The following is a 19,824-nucleotide window of genomic DNA, read 5'->3' on the forward strand; positions in this document are numbered from 1 at the left end:
AAGAGAAAGTGAGGAAGAAACAAAAGTGGAAACCCCTGATAAACACTTCATATCTCGTGAGACTTATTCACTATCACAAGAATAGCATAGGAAAGACTGGCCCCCATGATTCAATGACCTCCCTCTGGGTCCCACCCACAACACTTGGGAGTTCTGGGAGATACAATTCAAGTTCAGATTTTGGTGGGGATACAGCCAAACCATATCATTTTGCCCCACCCCCTCCAAATCTCATGTCCTCACATTTCAAAACCAATCATGCCTTCCCAACAGTCCCCTAAAGTCTTAACTCATTTCAGAATTAACCCAAAAGTCCACAGTCCAAAGTCTCATCTGAGACAAGGCAAGTCCCTTCTGCCTATGAGCCTGTAAAATCAAAAGCAAGCTAGTTACTTCCTAGATATAATGGGGATGGAGGTATTGGGTAAATACAGCCATTCCAAATAGGAGAAGTTGGCCAAAACAAAGGAGTTACAGGGCCCATGCAAGTCTGAAATCCAGCAGGGCAGTCAAATTTTAAAGCTCCAAAATGATTTCCTTTGACTCCAGGTCTCACATCAAGGTCACCAAATGCAAGAGAAGGGTTCCCATGGTCTTGGGCAGCTCCACTCCTGTGGCTTTGCAGGGTACAGGCTCCCTCCTGGCTGCTTTCACGGGCTGGTAGTGAGTGTCTGTGGCTTTTCCAGGCGCACAGTGCAAGCTGTCAGTGAATCTACCATTCCAGAGTCTAGAGGATGGTGGCCCTCTTCTCACAGCTCCACTAGGCAGTACCCCAGTAGGGACTCTGTGTGGGGGCTCTGAATCCCACATTTCCCTTCTGCACCACCCTAGCAGAGGTTCTCCATGAGGGCCCCACCCCTGCAGCAAACTTTTGCCTGGGCATCCAGGCATTTCCATACATCTTCTGAAATCTAGGTGGAGGTTCCCAAACCTGAACTCTTGACTTCTGAGTACCCACAGACTCAATACCATGTGGAAGCTGCCAAGGCTTGGGGCTTCCACCCTCTGAAACCACAGCCCGAGCTCTGTGTTGGCACCTTTCAGCCATGGCTGGAGCAGCTGGGACACCGGACACCAAGTCCCTAGGATGCACACAGCACAGGGACCTGGGGCCTGGCCCACAAAACCACTTTTCCTCCTGGGCCTCTAGACCTGTGATGAAAGGGACTGCGAGGAAGTTCTCTGACATGGTCTGGAGACATTTTCTCCATGGTCTTGGGGATTAACATTAGGCTCCTTGCTACTTTTGCAAATTTCTGAAGCTGGCTTGAATTTCTCCCCAGAAAATGGGCTTTTCTTTCTATTGCAAATGACTTTTTCTTTTTTTTCTTTTGAGAGAGAGAGTCTCACTCTGTTGCCTAGGCTGTAGTGCAGTGGTGTGATCTCAGCTCACTGCAACCTCTACCTCCTGGGTTCAAGCGATTCTCCTGTCTCAGCCTCCTGAGTAGGTGGCACCAGGTGTGCACCACTGCACCTGGCTAATTTTTTGTCAGGGTTTCACTATCTTGGCCAGGCTGGTCTTGAACTCCTGACCTCAGGTAATCCGCCCACCTTGGCCTCCCAAAGTGCTGAGATTACAGGCGTGAGCCACCACTTCCAACCTGCAAGTTACCTCTTGAATGCTTTGCTGCTTAGAAATTTCTTCCACCAGATACTCTAAATCATCTCTCTCAAGTTCAAAGTTCCACAGATCTCTAGGGCAGGGGCAAAATGCCACCAGTCTCTTTGCTAAAACATAACAAGAGTTCTCTCTCCTCCAGTTCCCAACAAGTTCCACATCTCCATCTGAGACCACCTCAGCCTGAGTTTTATTGTCGATATCACTATCAGCATTTTGGCAAAGTCATTCAATGAGTCTCTAGGAAGTTTGAAACATTCCCACATTTTCTTGTCTTCTTCTGAGCCCTCCAAACTGTTCCAACCTCTGCCTGTTACCCAGTTTCAATGTCACTTCCTCATTTTTACAGATTTTGTCAGCAACACCCCACTCCTGGTACCAATTTACTGTATTCGTCCATTTTTGCACTGCTGATAATGACATACCCAAAACTGGGAACAAAAATATATTTTTTGTTTGTTTTTGTTTTTGTTTTTGTTTGAGATGGAGTCTCACTCTGTCACCCAGGCTGGAGTACAGTGGCGCAGTCTCGGCTCACTGCAACCTCTGCCTCCCAGATTCAAGTGATTCTTCTGCCTCAGCCTGCTGAGTAGCTGGGATTACAGCTGCCACCATGCCCAGCTAATTTTTTGTATTTTTAGTAGAGATGGAGTTTCACCATGTTGGCCAGGTTGGTCTTGAAAACTCCTGATCTCTTTATTCTTCTTCTTATTATTATTATACTTTAAGTTCTAGGGTACATGTGCACAACGTGCAGGTTTGTTACATATGTATACATGTGCCATGTTGGTGTGCTTTACCCATTAACTCATCATTTACATTAGGTATATCTCCTAATGCTATCCCTCCCTGCTTCCCCCACCCCACGACAGGCCCCAGTGTGTGATGTTCCTCATCCTGTGTCCAAGTGTCAAACTCCTGACCTCTTGATCCACCTGCCTCTGCCTCCCAAAGTGCTGGGATTACAGGCATGAGCCACCACACCCAGCCAAAAAGAGGTTTAATTGGACTTACAGTTCCATGTGGCTGCAGAGGCCTCAGAATCATGGTGGGAGGCGAAAGGCACTTGTTACATGGTGGCAGCAGGAGAAAATGAGGAAGAAGCAAAAGTAGAAACCCCTTATAAAACCATCAGATATCATGAGACTTATTCACTATCATGAGAATAACATGGGAAAGACTGGCCCCCATGATTCAATGACCTCCCCCAGCGCCCCTCCCACAACACTTGGGAATTCTGGGAGATACAATTCAAGCTGAGATTTCAGTGGGGACACAGCCACACCATATTAATATACATTTAAGATATATATAAGATTTGCTGATATGTTGCATGTGGGGAATGAGAGACAGAGAGAGAGAAAGGGAGAAGACCACCCCTCATATCATCTTATGCCCAATTTCTGCCTCCAAAGAAAGAAGAAGTAAAAACTAAAAGGCAGAAATGAAATCCACAGGCAGACAGCCTGGCGCACCCTGGGCCTGGTAGTTAAAGATCGACTCCTGACCTAATCAGTTATGTTATCTATAGATTACAGACATTGTATAGAAATGCACTGTGAAAATCCCTATCTTGTTTTGTTCCGATCTAATTACCAGTGCATGCAGCCCCCAGTCACGCACCCCCTGCTTGCTCAATCAATCACGACCCTCTCACACGCACCCCCTTAGAGTTGTGAACCCTTAAAAGGGACAGGAATTGCTCACTCGGGTGGCTCGGCTCTTGAGACAGAAGTCTTGCCGATGCCGCTGGCCGAATAAACCCCTTCCTTCTTTTTTTTTTTTTTTGAGACAGAGTCTCGCTCTGTCGCCCAAGCTGGAGTGCAGTGGCCAGATCTCAGCTCACTGCGAGCTCCCCCTCCTGGGTTTACAGCATTCTCCTGCCTCAGCCTCCCAAGTAGCTGACACTACAGGTGCCCGCCACCTTGCCCGGCTAGTTTTTTGTATTTTTTAGTAGAGACGGGGTTTCACCATGTTAGCCAGGATGGTCTACAATCTCCTGACCTCATGATCGGCCCGTCTCGGCCTCCCAAAGTGCTGGGATTACAGGGTTGAGCCACCACGCTCAGCAACCCCTTCTTTCTTTAACTCGGTGTCTGAGGAGTTTTGTCTGCAGCTCTTCCTGCTACAAGAGAAAGGAAGAAAAGGACTTAAGAATAACTCCACGGGCCGGGCGCAGTGGTTCACGCCTGTAATCCCAGCACTTTGGGAGGCCGAGGCGGGTGGATCACAAGGTCAGGAGTTCAGGATCAGCCTGGCCAAGATGGTGAAACTCCGTCTCTACTAAAAATACAAAAAAAGGCCGGGCGCGGTGGCTCAAGCCTGTAATCCCAGCACTTTGGGAGGCCGAGATGGGCGGATCACGAGGTCAGGAGATCGAGACCATCCTGGCTAACACGGTGAAACCCCGTCTCTACTAAGAAATACAAAAAAAAAAGCCGGGCGAGGTGGCAGCGCCTGTAGTCCCAGCTACTCGGGAGGCTGAGGCCGGAGAATGGCGTGAACCCGGGAGGCGGAGCTTGCAGTGAGCTGAGATCCGGCCACTGCCCTCCAGTCTGGGCGACAGCGTGAGACTCCGTCTCAAAAAAAAAAAAAAAAAAAAAAAAAAAAAAAAAAAAAAATACAAAAAAAATTAGCTGGGCGTGGTGGTGGGCGCCTGTAATCCCAGCTACTTGGGAGGCTGAGGCAGAGAATTGCTTAAAGGTGGGAGGCAGAGGATGCAGTGAGCTGAGATACAGTGAGCCCCACTGCACTTCAGCCCAGGCCACAGAGCAAAACTCCATCTCAAAAAAAAAAAAAAAAGAATAACTCCAGGGCCACATATGCTGGCTCACACCTGTAATCCCAGCACTTTGGGAAGCTGAGGCAGGAGGATCACTTGAGCCTGGGAGTTTGAGACCAGCTTGGGCAACACAGGGAGAGACCCCATCTCTACAAATAATAAAAATATTATCCAGGGCTGGACACAGTGGCTCATACTAGCAGTCCCAGAACTTTGGGAGGCTGAGGTGGGTGGAACCTCGTCTCTACAAAAAAATAAAAAATAAAAATAAAAAGGACTCTCGGCCGGGCGCGGTGACTCAAGCCTGTAATCCCAGCACTTTGGGAGGCCGAGACGGGTGGATCACAAGGTCAGGAGATCGAGACCATCCTCGCTAATACGGTGAAACCCCGTCTCTACTAAAAAATACAAAAAACTAGCCGGGCGAGGTGGCGGGCGCCTGTAGTCCCAGCTACTCGGGAGGCTGAGGCAGGAGAATGGCGTAAACCCGGTAGGCGGAGCTTGCAGTGAGCTGAGATCCGGCCACTGCACTCCAGCCTGGGCGACAGAGCCAGACTCCGTCTAAAAAAAGAAAAGAAAAAAAAAAAAAGGACTCTCAACTTTTGGACCTAAGTAATGGGAAAAAATGGAGATTTGAAGGGAAAAATCCAGATTAGTCTTCTCATCAAATTGAGCTGGAATAACTGGATATTCATATAGAAATAAATAGCCTTGATACTTACCTCATGCCATACATAAAAATTAACTCAAAATAAATCAAACTCTTACACATAAAAGCTAAACTCTAAAATCTCTAGAAGAAAATAGGGGCGGCTGGGCACAACGGCTCACGCCTGTAATCCCAGCACTTTGGGAGGCCAAGCAAGTTGGAAGGATCGCCTGAGTTTGTGACCAGCCTGGGCAAAATAGTAAGAATCTATCTCTTAAAAAAAAATGTTTCTTAACGCCGGGCGCGGTGGCTCATGCCTGTAATCCTAGCACTTTGGGAGGCCGAGGTGGGTGGATCACGAGGTCAGGAGATCGAGACCATCCTGGCTAACACAGTGAAACCCCATCTCTACTAAAAATACAAAAAATTAGCTGGGCGTAGTGGTGCATGCCTGTAGTCCCAGCTACTGGGAGGCTGAGGCAGGAGAATGGTGTGAACCCGGGAGGCAGAGCTTGCAGTGAGCCGAGATGCACCACTGCACTCCAGCCTGGGTGACAAAGCAAGACTCTGTCTCAAAAAAAAAAAAATGTTTTTTAATTCGCTGGGTGTGGTGGCACATGCCTGTAGTCCCAGCTACTCAGAAAGCTGAGGCAGAAGGATCACTTGAGCCCAGGAGGTCAAGGCTGCAGTGAACTAGGATCATGCCACTGCACCCCAGCCTGGACAACAGAGTGAGACCCTGTCTCTAAAAAATAAGTAAATAAGGTTGGGCACGATGGCTCATGCCTGTAATCCCAGCACTTTGGGAGGCCGAGGTGGGCAGATCACGAGGTTGGGAGTTTGAGACCAGCCTGGCCAACGTGGTGAAGCCTCGTCTCTACTAAAGATACAAAAAATTGGGCCGGGCACAGTGGCTTATGCCTGTAATCCCAGCATTTTGGGAGGCCAAGGCGGGTGGATCGCCTGAGGTCAGGAGTTCAAGACCAACTTTACCAATATGGTGAAACCCCATCTCTATTAAAAATACAAAAAATTAGCCAGGTGTGGTGGCATGCGCCTGTAGTCCCAGCTACTTGGGAGGCTGAGGCAGGAGGATTGCTTGAACCTAGGAGGCAGAGGTTGCAGTAGCTGAGATTGCGCCACTGCACTCCAGCCTGGGCGACAGAGCAAGACTCCGTCTCAAAAAAAAAAAAAAAAAGATACAAAAAATTAGCCAGGCATGGTGGCACATGCCTGTAATCCCACCTACTCAGGAGGCTGAGGCAGGAGAATCACTTGTACCCGGGAGGTGCAGGTTGCACTGAGCCAAGGTCGTGCCATTGCACTCCAGCCTGGGCCACAGGGCAAGACTCCATCTCAAAAAAAAAAAAAAAAAAAAAAGAAATAAAAATAATAAAATAAAAAATAGAAAATCTTTACAACTTTAGGATAAAGATTTGTTAAGACTCAAAGAGCATAAACTTGAAAACATTAAAAATTGGACTTCAGTAAGTTTGGGGTGTTTTGTTTTTTTGAGACAGGATTTTGCCCTGTTGCCCAGGCCGGAGTGCAATCTTGGCTCACTGCAACCTCTGCCTCCTGGGTTCAAGCATTTCTCCTGCCTCAGCCTCCTGAGTAGCTGGGACTGCAGGTGTGTGCCACCATGCCTGGCTAATTTTTGTATTTTTAGTAGAGATGGAGTTTTGCCATGTTGGCCATGCTGGTCTTGACCTCCTGACCTCAGGTGATCCGCCGGCCTCACCCTCACAAAGTGTTGGGGTTACAGGTATGAGCCACTGCACCTGGCCCATATTGACTTTAAAAAATATAAAGTTTGTTTTTAAAACCTGTTAAAAGAGAGAGAGAGAGGGAGAGAGGAAGGAAGGAAGGAAAAGGGAAAGGGAAAGGAAAAGGAAAGATACCATCAGAGAAACAAAAAGATAAGCCACCACCTGAGAAAAAAATTTTCTTGATATATATATCTGACAGAATCTAAATGCCAGAGCTATATAATGAAGTCTTACAACCCAGTAATAAGATAAGCAACCCGATCTGAAGACAGGCAAAATAGTTGTGTGTGTGTGTGTTTGTGTTTGAGATAGGGTTTGGTCCTGTTGCCCAGGCTAGAGTGCAGTGGCACAATCTCTGCTCACTACAACCTCTGCCTCTCAGGCTCAAACCATCCTCCCATCTCAGCCTCTCAAGTAGCTGGGACTACAGGCATGCGCCACCATGCCTGGCTAATTTTTTTTTTTTTTTTTTTTTTTTTTTTGGTTGAGATGGAGTTTCACCATGTTGCCCAGGCTGGTCTCAAACTCCTGCACTCAAGCAATCCTCCCACCTCGGCCTCCTGAAGTGCTGGAATTACAGGCGTGAGCCACCACGCCTGGCCCAGGACAAAGGTTTTAACAGATATTTTATAAAAATCTATAATATGGGCCGGGCGCGGTGGCCCAAGCCTGTAATCCCAGCACTTTGGGAGGCCGAGGTGGGTGGATCACGAGGTCAGGAGATGGAGACCATCCTGGCTAACACGGTGAAACCCCGTCTCTACTAAAAATACAAAAAACTAGCCGGGCGTGGTGGCGGGCGCCTGTAGTCCCAGCTACTCGGAGGCTGAGGTGGGAGAATGGCGTGAACCCGGGAGGTGGAGGTTGCAGTGAGCCGAGATCGGGCCACTGCACTCCAGCCTGGGCCACACAGCGAGACTCCGTCTCAAAAAAAAAAAAAAAAAAAAATCTATAATATAGGCCAGGCACAGTGGCTGACGCCTGTAATCCCAGCACTTTAGGAGGCCAAGGTGGGCGGATCACAAGGTCAAGAGATTGAGACCATCCTGGCTAACACGGTGAAACCCCATCTCTACTAAAAATACAAAAAGTAACTGGGTGTGGTAGCGTGCACCAGTAGTCCCAGCTACTCAGGAGGCTGAGGCAGAAGAATGGCATGAACCTGGGAGGCAGAGCTTGCAGTGAGCCAAGATCGCGCCACTGTACTCCAGCCTGGGTACATTGAGACTCCGTCTCAAATGGCTAATAAGCAATGAAAAGATGCCCAGTGTCATTACACATCAGAGAAATGCAAATTGACACCAAATGAGCTAATACCATGTTCCAGTTAGAAAGGCCAAAATTAAAAAGACTGACAACACCAAGTGCTGGTGAGGATGTGGAACAACTGAACTTCCATACGCTGATGGGAAGGTAGAATGGTATAGCCACTGTGGAAAGCAAATTGGCAATTTCTTGTAAAAATGAACAGAAACTCGGCCAGGCAAGGTGGCTCATACCTGTAATCCCAGCACTGTGGGAGGCCAAGGTGGGTGGATTCACCTGAGGTCAGGAGTTTGAGACCAGCCTGGTCAACATGGTGAAACCCCGTCTCTACTAAAAATACAAAAATTAGCTGGGCCTGGTGGCAGGCGCCTGTAATCCCAGCTACTTGGGAGGCTGAGGCAGGAGAATTGCTTGAACCTGGGAGGTGGAGGTTGTAGTGAGCCAAGATCACACCACTGCACTCCAGCCTGGGTGACAGAGCAAGACTCCGTCTCAAAAAATAAAAATAAAAAGGCCGGGTGCAGTATCTCACACCTGTAATCCCAGCACTTTGGGAGGCCAAGACAAGTGGATTACCTGAGGTCAGGATCGAGACCAGCCTGACCAATATGGCAAAACCCCGTCTTTATTGAAAATACAAAAATTAGCCAGGCATGGTGGCGTGTGCCTGTAGTCCCAGCTACTTGGGAGCCTGAGGGAGAAGAGTTGTTTGAACCTGGGAGGTGGAGGTTGCAGTTAGCCGAAATTGCACCACTGCACTCCAGCCTGGGTGAGAGAGCTACACTCTGTCTCAAAAAAAATGAACAGAAACTCACCAGTAATCCCACTCCAAAGTACTTACCAAAAAGAAAATGAAAACGTGATCACACAAAGACCTGTATATAACTATTCATAGCAACCTTATTCAGAAACACCAGAAACTAGCAACAATTCAAATGTTCATCCACAGATATATGGAGAAACAAATTATGGTACATCCATATGATGGAATAGTGCTTAGCCATGAAAAGAAATAAAGTTTCCATTGACATTAAATAACCAGGAGAGCCAGGCACAACGGCTCACGCCTATAATCCCAGCACTTTGGGAGGCCAAGGCAGGCAGATCACCTGAGGTCAGGAGTTCAAGACCAGCCTGGCCAACATGGTGAAACCCCGCCTCTACTAAAAATACAAAAATTAGCTGGGCATGGTGGCAGATGCCTGTAATCCCAGCTCCTCAGGAGGCTGAGGCAGGAGAATCGCTTGAACCCAGGAGGTGGAGGTTGCAGTGAGCCAAGATTGTGCCACTGCACTCCAGACTGGGTGACAAAGCAAGACTCTGTCTCAAAATAAAACAAATAACCAGGAGAGAGAAATCCATAGAGCAAGAAATATTTATGGTTGCCCAGGGTTGGTAGGTAAGGAGTAACTGCCAACCAGCACGAGGTTTCCATTTGCGGGGATGAAAAAGTTCTGGAACTAGATAGTGATGATGGTTGCCCAACAAAGTGAATGTACTTAATGTCATTGAACTGTACAGTTTAGCAGTTTAGAATGGTTAAAATCAGAGGTGGGGTGTGGGGTGTGTGTGTGTGTGTGTGTGTGTGTGTGTGTGTGTTTGTCAAACACCAAACCAGATTCAGGATAAAATGGTAAGTTTTATGTTATGTGTATTTTTCCACAATTAAAAAAAGGAAAGCGGCTGGGCACGGTGTCTCACACCTATAATCCCAGCAGTTTGGGAGCCCAAGGGAGGAGGATTGTTTGAGCTCAGGAGTTCAAGACCAGCCTGGGCAACATAGGGAGACCCCCCCCATCTCTACAAATAATAAAAATATTAACCAGGCTTGGTGACACATACCTGTGGTTCCAGGTACTGAGGGGCTGAGGTGAGAGGATTGCTTGAGCCCAGGAGGTTGAAGCTGCAGTGAGCTGTGATCACGCCACTGTACTCCAGCCTGGGTGGCAGAACGAGACCCTGTCTCAAAAAAAAAAAAAAAGAAGAAGAGGCCGGGCACAGTGGCTCATGCCTGTAATCCCAGCACTTTGGGAGGCCAAGGCAAGCAGATCACCTGAGGTTGGAAGTTTGAGACCAGCCTGACCCACATGGAGAAACCCCGTCTCTACTAAAAATACAAAATTAGCCGGGTGTGGTGGCGCATGCCTGTAATCCCAGCTACTTGGGAGGCCGAGACAGGAGAATGGCTTGAACCCGGGAGGCAGAGGTTGCAGTGAGCCAAGATCGCACCTTTGCACTCCAGCCTGGGCAACAAGAGCGAAACTCCATCTCAAAAAAAAAAAAAAAGAAGAAGTACATGCAACAACCTGGATGCCTCTCAGACATTGAGATTCTGAGCAAAAGATGCTGACTGGGTCCAAGGGAAAGATGATGGTGGCTTGGAAAAGGGAACAGCTATGAAAAACTGTACAAGATGGTCACAAGTTAGAAGTGAGAGGTAAAAGAATGGGAAGAATCAAGGCAGTGGCCAGGTTCCTGGTCTGAACATCTCAGCAACTTGAGCAGGGGGACAGGACCAGGACTCAGAGAAAAGAGTATAAGTTTGGTTTTAAACATGCGGAGAGACTCATTACGTGTGAAACAACCAACATCACCTCTTCTAGGAAGACCTCCTTGACTACCTGCTCTATGGCCACCCCCATCATTGCCAACCCTTGCTGATTTCATTTTCTCCACAGCTCTCATCACTGCCTGAGAAGTTTCTTATCTATTTATCTGTTCGGTGTCCATGAACACAGGAATCTTTATCTTCTTGACCACCACCAGATCTCCAACACCTGTCTCCATACTTAGCACACAGTAGGTGCTCAGTAAATGCTTGTGGGATGAATGGAGCACACCTCTGGGATGTAATCTCCATGAAAGCTGAGGCTTTTGTTTTAGCACTGCCATGTTCCCAGCACGTGGCACACAGCAGATTTCGCTAAGTGCTTATTAGATGAGGAGAGTACCCACAAAAAGACAGTCCCACCTTCTCATGGGAAGGCAGGCTGCCAGCCCAGCCCTGGCTATGGATGTTCTAGCAGGGTAGGGTTTCCCGCTGAGCTTCCCACACCCTGTCCCCTTCCCCAAGGCCTCTTATCCACTTCTACCATGCTGTCAGCAAACTCAGATCCCGTACTTTGTGTATGCCTCACATTTCACAGGTCTGCCCTGGCTGAATCCGTTGTTGGTCACAGTCAGAGAGAAGGTCCCTGAGCCTTTGACCCATGGCATGGGGAAATGAATGCCTGGTCAGGTCAGGGACTCTTGGCTGTGTGATCCTAGGGAAGCCCCTCCCTGCTCTGGGCTTCACTCTGTTCAGGGCAGACAGGCTGTGTGGACCTTGGAGATTAGATGTGTGGTACCCCCAGAAAGACACACACATACACACACGCACACACACACACACACACACACACACACACACACAGAGTTCCATGGAAGGCATATTGCCCATTCCCGCTGCCTGGGCAATCAGAGCGGTCCGTGCCCCTGGCTATGATGAGGGGTTCAAGGATGGACATGTGACCCATGCCTGGCCAGCCAGGCTCAGACCTGAGACCCTGTTAAGTGGGAGGAGCAGAGCCTGCCTGATAGTGAAGCCAGTGCAGAGGGCAGATGTGGAGGGAGAAGGCTACCAGGCAGCATCAGTGGAACCCCTGGATTCTGGGCCAACACTAACACTGGCATCATTCCCAGGGTAGGAAGGGCAAGGTGGAGTGTCCCCAAGTCTAGACGTTCACCAGGAAAGGAAAATGCCAGGCATATGGACATATGGGCCTCAATGTGGGGGAAATTCCAGGGGGCCTGCGAATCTTGGTTCTCAGAGCCCCTCATGCTGGAGTCAAAGGTTGACCTGGGTGAAGGAGGCAGAAATCAGAGAGCATGAGCCTGGCTTTTTTGGGGGGTGTTGGGTGCGGGGGGTTCCTTTTATACATTATTTTTTAATTAAGGTAAAATTCACAAAACAAAAAGTTAACCATTTTAAAATGAATAATTTAGGGCCAGGCATGGTGGCTCACGCCTATAATCCTAACACTTCGGGAGGCCAAGGCAGAAGGATCACTTTGAGCCCAGGAGCTAGAGACCAGCCTGGGCAATACAGTGAGATCCCATCTCTCCAATTTTTTTTTTTTTTTTTTTTGAGCCAGAGTCTCGCTCTGTCATCCAGGCTGGAGTGCAGTGGCACAATCTCGGCTCACTGCAAGCTCCGCCTCCCGGGTTCACACCATTCTCCTGCCTCAGCCTCCCGTGTAGCTGGGACTACAGGTGCCCGCCACCACACCCGGCTAATTTTTTGTACTTTTAGTAGAGACGGGGTTTCACCGTGTTAGCCAGGATGGTCTCGATCTCCTGACCTCGTGATCTGCCTGACTCGGCTTCCCAAAGTGCTGGGATTACAGGCGTGAGCCACCGTGCTCGGCCCTACATTTTTTTTTTAATTAGAGTCTCATTGAATATGACCACTGCTTTTAGGGTTCATGTGTCTCTCTTCACAATCTGAGCCAGGCCTGCATGCCAGCAACCATTTTCTAAGGGACCTTCATTTAGTGTTGATCTTGCCACCACCAACTCTTATGTGCATATTGTCCAGCACAAAAAGGTAAAGTTAATTGTCAATGATTGAGGAAACCAAACCACTCCAAGCTATGCCACCTTTGTGGCTACTGAACGATTGATTGGTGATGCCATAAAGAGTCAAGTTGCAATGAACCCCAACAACACAGTTTTTGATGGCCAACATCTTATTGGGTGTGGATTTGATCATGCTGTTGTCTGGTCTGATATGAAGCACTGGCCCTTCATGGTGGTGAGTAATGCTGGCAGGCCCAAGGTCCAAGGAGAGAACAAGGGAAAAACAAAAAGCTTCAGGCCAGCTGTGGTGGCTCACGCCTGTTATCCCAGCACTTTGACAGGCTGAGGGGGGTGGATTGCTTGAGCCCAGGAGTTCGAGACCAGCCTGGACAACATGGTGAAACCCTGTCTGTACTAAAAATACAAAAATTAGCCAGGTGTGGTAGCATGCACCTCTAGTCCCAGCTACTTAGGAGGCTGAGGAGGGAGGATCACTTGAACCCGGGAGGTCAAAGCTGCAGTGAGTCATGATCACGCTACTGCACTCCAACCTGGGCAACAGAACGAGACCCTGTCTCAAAACAAAAAACTTCTATCCAGAGGTGTCCCCTATGGTTGTGACAAAGATGAAGGAAATTGCAGAAGCCTGCCTTGGGAAGACTGTTACCAATGCTGTGCTCACAGGGCCAGCCTACTTTAATGACTCAGCATCAGGCTACCAAAAAGATGCTAGAACTATTGCTGGTCTCAATGGACTTAGAATTATCAACAAGCCAACTGCTGCTGCTATTGCTTATGGCTTAAACCAAAAGGTTGGAGCTGAAAGAAATGTGCTGGTCTTTGACCTGGGAGGTAGCACTTTATTTTATTTTATTTATTATTTTATTTTATTTTATTTATTTTGTCTTATTCTTATTTTATTTTCTGAGACAGAGTCTCATTCTGTCACACAGGCTGGAGTGCAGTGGCACGATCTTGGCTCACTGCAACATTGCTCTCCTGAGCTCAAGTGATCCTCCCACCTCAGCCTCCCGAATAGCTGGGACTACAGGTGTTTGCCACCATGCCCAGCTAATTTGTTAATTTTTTGTAGAGATGAGGTCTCACTATGTTGCCCAGGCTGGTCTCAACCTCCTGGGATCAAGAGAGCCTCCCACTTTTGCCTCCTGAGTAGCAGGACTATAGGCGTGCAGGAGGTGACACTTTTGACATGTCAGTCCTCACTACTGAGGATGAAATTTTTGAGGTCAAATCTACAGCTGGAGAAGGTGGAGAAGACTTTGCAACCAAATGGACAGCCATTGCACTGCTGAGCTCACGTGCAAGCATAAGAAGGACCTCAGTGAGAACAGGAGAGCTGGCTGGGCATGGTGGCTTTTGCCTGTAATCTCAGTACTTTGGGAGGCCAAAGCAGATGGATCACTTGAGGTCAGAAGTTCGAGACCAGTCTGGCCAACATGGTGAAACCCCGTCTCTACTAAAAATACAAAAGTTCAAAAGTTAGCCAGGTGTGGCTGGGCGCAGGGGCTTACACCTATAATCCCAGCACTTAGGGAGGCCGAGGCGGGTGGATCACGAGGTCAGGAGATCGAGACAATCCTAGCTAACATGATGAAACCCTGACTCTACTAAAAATACAAAAAATTAGCCGGGCATGATGGTGGGCGCCTGTAGTCCCAGCTACTCAGGAAGCTGAGGCAGAAGAATTGCTTGAACCTGGGAGGCGGAGGTTGCAGTGAGCCGAGGTCACGCCACTGCACTCCAGCCTGGACGACAGAGCGAGACTCTGTCTCAAAAAAAAAAAAAAAAAAAAAATTAGCTGGGTGTGGTGGCAGGCACCTGAAATCCCAGCTACTTGGGAGGCTGAGGTAAGAGAATCACTTGAACCCAGGAGGCAGAGGTTGCAGTGAGCCAAGATCGCATCATTGCACTCCAGCATGGGTGACAGGAGCAAGACTCCGTCTCAAAAAAAAAATTGTAAAAAAATTAGCCAGGCGTAGCAATGGGTGCCCGTAATCCCAGCTATTAAGGAGGCTGAGGCACGAAAATTGCTTGAACCTGGGAGGCAGAGATTGCAGTGAGCAGAGATCAGGCCACTGCACTCCAGCCTGGGTGACAGAGGGAGACTCCGTCTCAAAAAGAAAAAAGAAAAAGAGCTGCCCCCACGCCTTCATGCAGCTTGTGAACGTGCAAAGCGTCCTCTCTCTTCCAGCACCCAGGCCAGAATTGAGATTGATTCTCTCTAGGCAGGAATCGACATCTATACCTCCATTACCATGCCCGATTCGAAGAATTGAATGTTGACCTGTTCCGTGCCTGATTCGAAGAATTGAATGTTGACCTGTTCCATGCCTGATTCGAAGAATTGAATGCTGACCTGTTCCATGGCATCCTGGACCCATAGAAGAAGCCCTTCGAGATGCCAAACCAGACAAGTCACAGATTCATGATATCACCCTGGTTGCTGGTTCAGCTTCTAACTGCAAGATTCAGAGCTCGCCCAAGACTTCTTCAATAGAAAAGAACTGAAGGCTGGGCATGGTGGCTCATGCCTGTAATCCCAACAGTTTGGGAGGCTGAGCCGGGAGGATCACTTGAGCCCAGGAGGTTGACACTGCAGTGCCACTGCACTCCAGCGTGGGCAACAGTACGAGACCCTGTCTCAATAAAACAAACCAAACTGCATAGGAGCATTGACCCTGATGAAGCTGTTGCTTACGATCCAGCTACCCAGGCAGCCATCTGATCTGCAGACAAACCAGAAAACATTCAAGACTCATTGCTCCTGGATGTCACTCCTCTTTCCCTTTCATTGAAACTGCTGGCTGAGTCACAACAGTCATTGTTAAGCATAATACTTCCATTCCTACCAAGCAGACACAGACCTTCACTACCTGCCCTGGCAGCCAGACTGTTGTGCTTACTCAGTTTATGAAGGCGAGCGTGCCATGAGCAAGGATAACAGCCTGCTTGGCAAGTTTGAGCTCACGGGCATACCTCCTGTAACAGTGTTCCTCACACTGAAGTCACTTGACACTGATGTCAGAGACATTCTCAGTGTCTGTGCTCTGGACAAAAGTACAGGAAGCTGGGTGTGGTGGCTCACACCTGTAATCCTAGCATGTTGGGAGGCCGAGGCAAGTGGATTACTTGGGCCCAGGAGTTTGAGACCATCCTGAGCAACAATGGTGAAACCCCATCTCTAAAAAAAAATACAAAAAAATTAGCCAGGTATGATAGGGTGCACCTGTAGTCTCAGCTACTTGGGGATGCTGAGGCAGAAGGATCACTTGAGCCCAGGAAGTCGAAGCTGCAATGAGCCGAGTTTGCACCACTACACTCTAGCCTGGGCAACAGAGCAATGTCTCAAAAAAATAAAAAATAGTACAGGAAAAAAGAACAAGATTACTATCACTAATGAATGACTGTTTGACCTAATGAAGGGTCGTTTGAGCAAGGAGGACATTGAGCGTATGGTCCAGGAAGATGAGCAGTACAAAGCTAAAGATGAGAAGCAGAGGGTCAAGAATTCACTTGAATCCAATGCATTCAACAGGAAAGCCACCGTTGAAGATGAGAAAATTCAAGGCAAGATTAATGGTGAGGACAAACAGAAGATTCTTGACAACTGTAATGAAATTATCAACTGGCTCCATAAGAATCAGATGGCAGAGAAGGAAGAAATTGAACATCAGCAGAAAGAGCTGGAGAAAGACTGCAACCCCATCACTACCAAGCTGGACCCAAGTGCTGGAGGACCGCCAGGAGGCTCACCTGGGGGAGTCCCTGGTAATGGAGCTCCTCCCTCTAGTGGTACTTCCTCAGGGACAACCATTTAAGAGGTTGATTAAGCCAACCCCAATATAAAGATCACATGATTCCACATAGCTAAAACACTGAAGAACCCAAATTTGTAACAAATTCTGTGGCAGTTTTAATGCTGAGCTGCTAGGGGCCGGGCGTGGTAGCTCACGGCTGTAATCCCAGCACTTTGGGAGGTTGAGACAGGTGAATCACTTGAGGTCAGGAGTTCGAGATTAGCCTGGCCAACATGGTGAAACCCTGTCTCTACTAAAAATACAAAAATTAGCTGGGCATGGTGGTGCACACCTGTAATCCCGGCTACTCGGGAGGCTGAGGCAGAAGAATCGCCTGAACCCGGGAGGTGGAGGTTGCAGTGAGCAGAGATCGCACCACTGCACTCCAGCGTAGGTGACAGAGCAGGACTCCATCTCAATAAATAAATAAATAAAGTCGAGCTGCTAAATTACTGGACATTCTCAATACTTATATGGAACATGTGCACAGGGGAAAGAAGTAACATTGTAGTTTATAAGCACTGTATTGTAAGTGGAAAATGCAATGTCTTAAATAAAACTATTTAAAATTGGCACCCCCCAAAAAAACAGCCGGTCTGGGTGGCAGGCACCTGTATTTCAAGCTACTCAGGAGGCTGAGGTGGGAGGATTGCTTGAGTCCAGGAGGTGGAGGCTGCAGTGAGCCATGATTGCTCCACCGCACTCCAGCCTGGGTGATGGAGCGAGACCCCATCTTGAAATAAATACATAAATAAATAAAGTGAACAATTCAGCAGCATTTAGTACATTCACAACATTATGAAGCTACCACCTCTATCAAGTTCCAAAACTTATTTTTCACCTTTACTTTGATAATTGGAAGCATTGATCATTCCAAAACATTTTTATCACCCCAAAAGGAAAAACCCTGTATCCGTTAAGCAGTCACTCCCCATTGCCCCTCCCCCAGCCCCTGGCAGCCAGCCATCTGCTCTCCATCTCTATGGGTTTCCCTATTCCGGACATTTCATATGAATGGAATCAACACTACATGTTTCTGTGTAACTGGCTTTGTCTCTTAGCATCGTGGTTTCGAGGCTCATCCCATTGTGGCGTGTATCATTCCTTCATTCTTTTCTATGGCTGAATCATGTTCCCTTGTATGGATACCCTACCTTTTTTTTTTTTTTTTTTGAGACAAGGTCTCGTTTTGTTCCCCAGGTTGGAGTGCAGTGGCACAATCATGGCACACTGCAGCCTCAACCTCCTGGACTCAAGCAATCCTCCCACCTCAGCTTCCTGAGTAGCTGGGACTACAGGTGCATGCCACCACTCCAGGCAACTTTTTTGTTTGTATTTTTTGTAGAGACAGGGTCTCACTATATTGCCCAGGCTGGTCTCGAACTGAACTACTGACCTCAAGTGATCCACCCACCTTGGCCTCTCAAAGTGCTGGAATTACAGGTGTGAGCCACTGCAACTGGCCAGATATGCCACCTTTGATTTATCCATCCATCCATCCACTGATGACCGTCAGGTGTCTCTGTTTGGGCTACTGTGAACACCCAGGCATCTTTGTGGCTGGGAACAGGAGAGGTGTGGAGAGAAGACAGTGAGTTAGAAGAACTAGAAAGGGGAATTTGGGAACTAGAACTGGGCTGTGGCCACTGAGATCAAGTCCTGATTTTACCTCCAAATCATGTCTTGAATCCATCACTTCTCCATCTCTGCCACCACTTCCCCATCCCAGGCCACCGCTATCTCTCCCCAGGTCGACTACTGCAGCCTCCCCTCCAGCCTCCCTTCTGCCACTCCCAACTCCCTCATCTCCGGGGTTCATTCTCCACTGAGCAGCCGAGGGATCCTCTTAGAACTTTCATGAAATCAAGTCATGGCACCCTCTTGCTCAAAGCCTTTCCATGGCTCCCCATGGCCTTGGGAGCAAGTCCAGACCTTGCCCCATGGGTGACAAGGCCTTCCATAGCCTGGCTGCTGGCTACCCCTCCAGCCTCTTCACACATGGTTTACTCTCCTCACACTCCGCTGCAGCCGCCAGACCTCCCTTTCTTCCCAGAGTGCACCATGCTCCAGTCCCTTGCACGTGCTGGTTCCCTTCCCAGGAGGCTTCTTCCTTCACCCAGTTACCCCTCATCCTTTAAGCTTTCACTCAGCCATTGCCTCTTTCAGGAAGGTCTGTGACCCCAACCCTTCGCCTCCCACTAAGTCAGAGGCCTTAGCTTCTTCCCATTAGCCATTCTCTCAACCAGTATTTACTGGGCACTGCTTTGCCCCAGGCACCAGGGATACAAGTTAAAAAGACAGGCAATGGCCAGGCACAGTGGTTCACACCTATAATCCCAGCACTTTGGGAGGCCGAGGCAGGCGGATCATTTGAGGTCAGGAGTTTGAGACCAGCCTGGCCAACATGGCGAAACCCCATCTCTACTAAAAATACAAAGTTAGCCGGGCATGGCGGTGCTTGCCTGTAATTCTAGGGTTCTCAGGAGGCTGAGGGGGGAGAACCACTTGAACCCAGGAGGTAGAGGTTGCAGGGAGCTGAGATCACGACACTCCACACCAGCCTGGGTGACAGAACGAGACTCTGTATCAAAAAAATTAATCAATTAAACGGTTAGTTTTGCAGGGCACGGTGGCTCACACCTGTAAATTCAGCTTTTTTCTTTTTTTTTTTTTTTGGAGTGTCACTATTCAGAGCTGAGGCAGGAGGATCACTTGAGCCTGAGAGGTCGAGGCTACAGTAAGCCATGATCCTGCCACTACCACACTCTAGCCTAGGTGACACAGCAAGACTCTGTCTCTAAATAAATGAATGAATAAATAAATAAAATGGTTAGTTTTGCTGGGCACAGTGGCTCACACCTGTAGTCCCAGCCTCTTGGGAGGCTGAGGCAGAAGAATCACTTGAGCCCAAGAGTTCAAGACCATCCTGGGTAACATAGCAAGATTCCATCTCTATGTTAAAAAAAAAAAAAAAAGGCCGGGCGCGGTGGCTCAAGCCTGTAATCCCAGCACTTTGGGAGGCCGAGACGGGCGGATCACGAGGTCAGGAGATCGAGACCATCCTGGCTAACACGGTGAAACCCCATCTCTACTAAAAATTACAAAAAACTAGCCGGGCGAGGTGGCGGGTGCCTGTAGTCCCAGCTACTCGGGAGGCTGAGCCAGGAGAATGGCATGAACCCGGGAGGCGGAGCTTGCAGTGAGCTGAGATCTGGCCACTGCACTCCAGCCTGGGTGACAGAGCAAGACTCCGTCTCAAAAAAAAAAAAAAAAAAAAAAAAAGGCCAGGCGCGGCGGCTCATGCCTGTAATCCCAGCACTTTGGGAGGCCAAGGAGGGCAGATCACGAGGTCAGGAGATCGAGAC

At 48.5% G+C, this 19,824-nt stretch overlaps 1 pseudogene; it reads left to right on the forward strand.

Moving 5' to 3' along the window:
- The first annotated feature begins 12,603 nt into the window (after positions 1-12,603).
- Positions 12,604-16,492, forward strand: LOC112634659 (annotated as a pseudogene).
- The last annotated feature ends 3,332 nt before the right edge of the window (positions 16,493-19,824 follow it).

This window comes from Theropithecus gelada, chromosome 11 (assembly GCF_003255815.1).
Source record: "Theropithecus gelada isolate Dixy chromosome 11, Tgel_1.0, whole genome shotgun sequence".
Taxonomy (NCBI): Eukaryota; Metazoa; Chordata; class Mammalia; order Primates; family Cercopithecidae; genus Theropithecus; species Theropithecus gelada.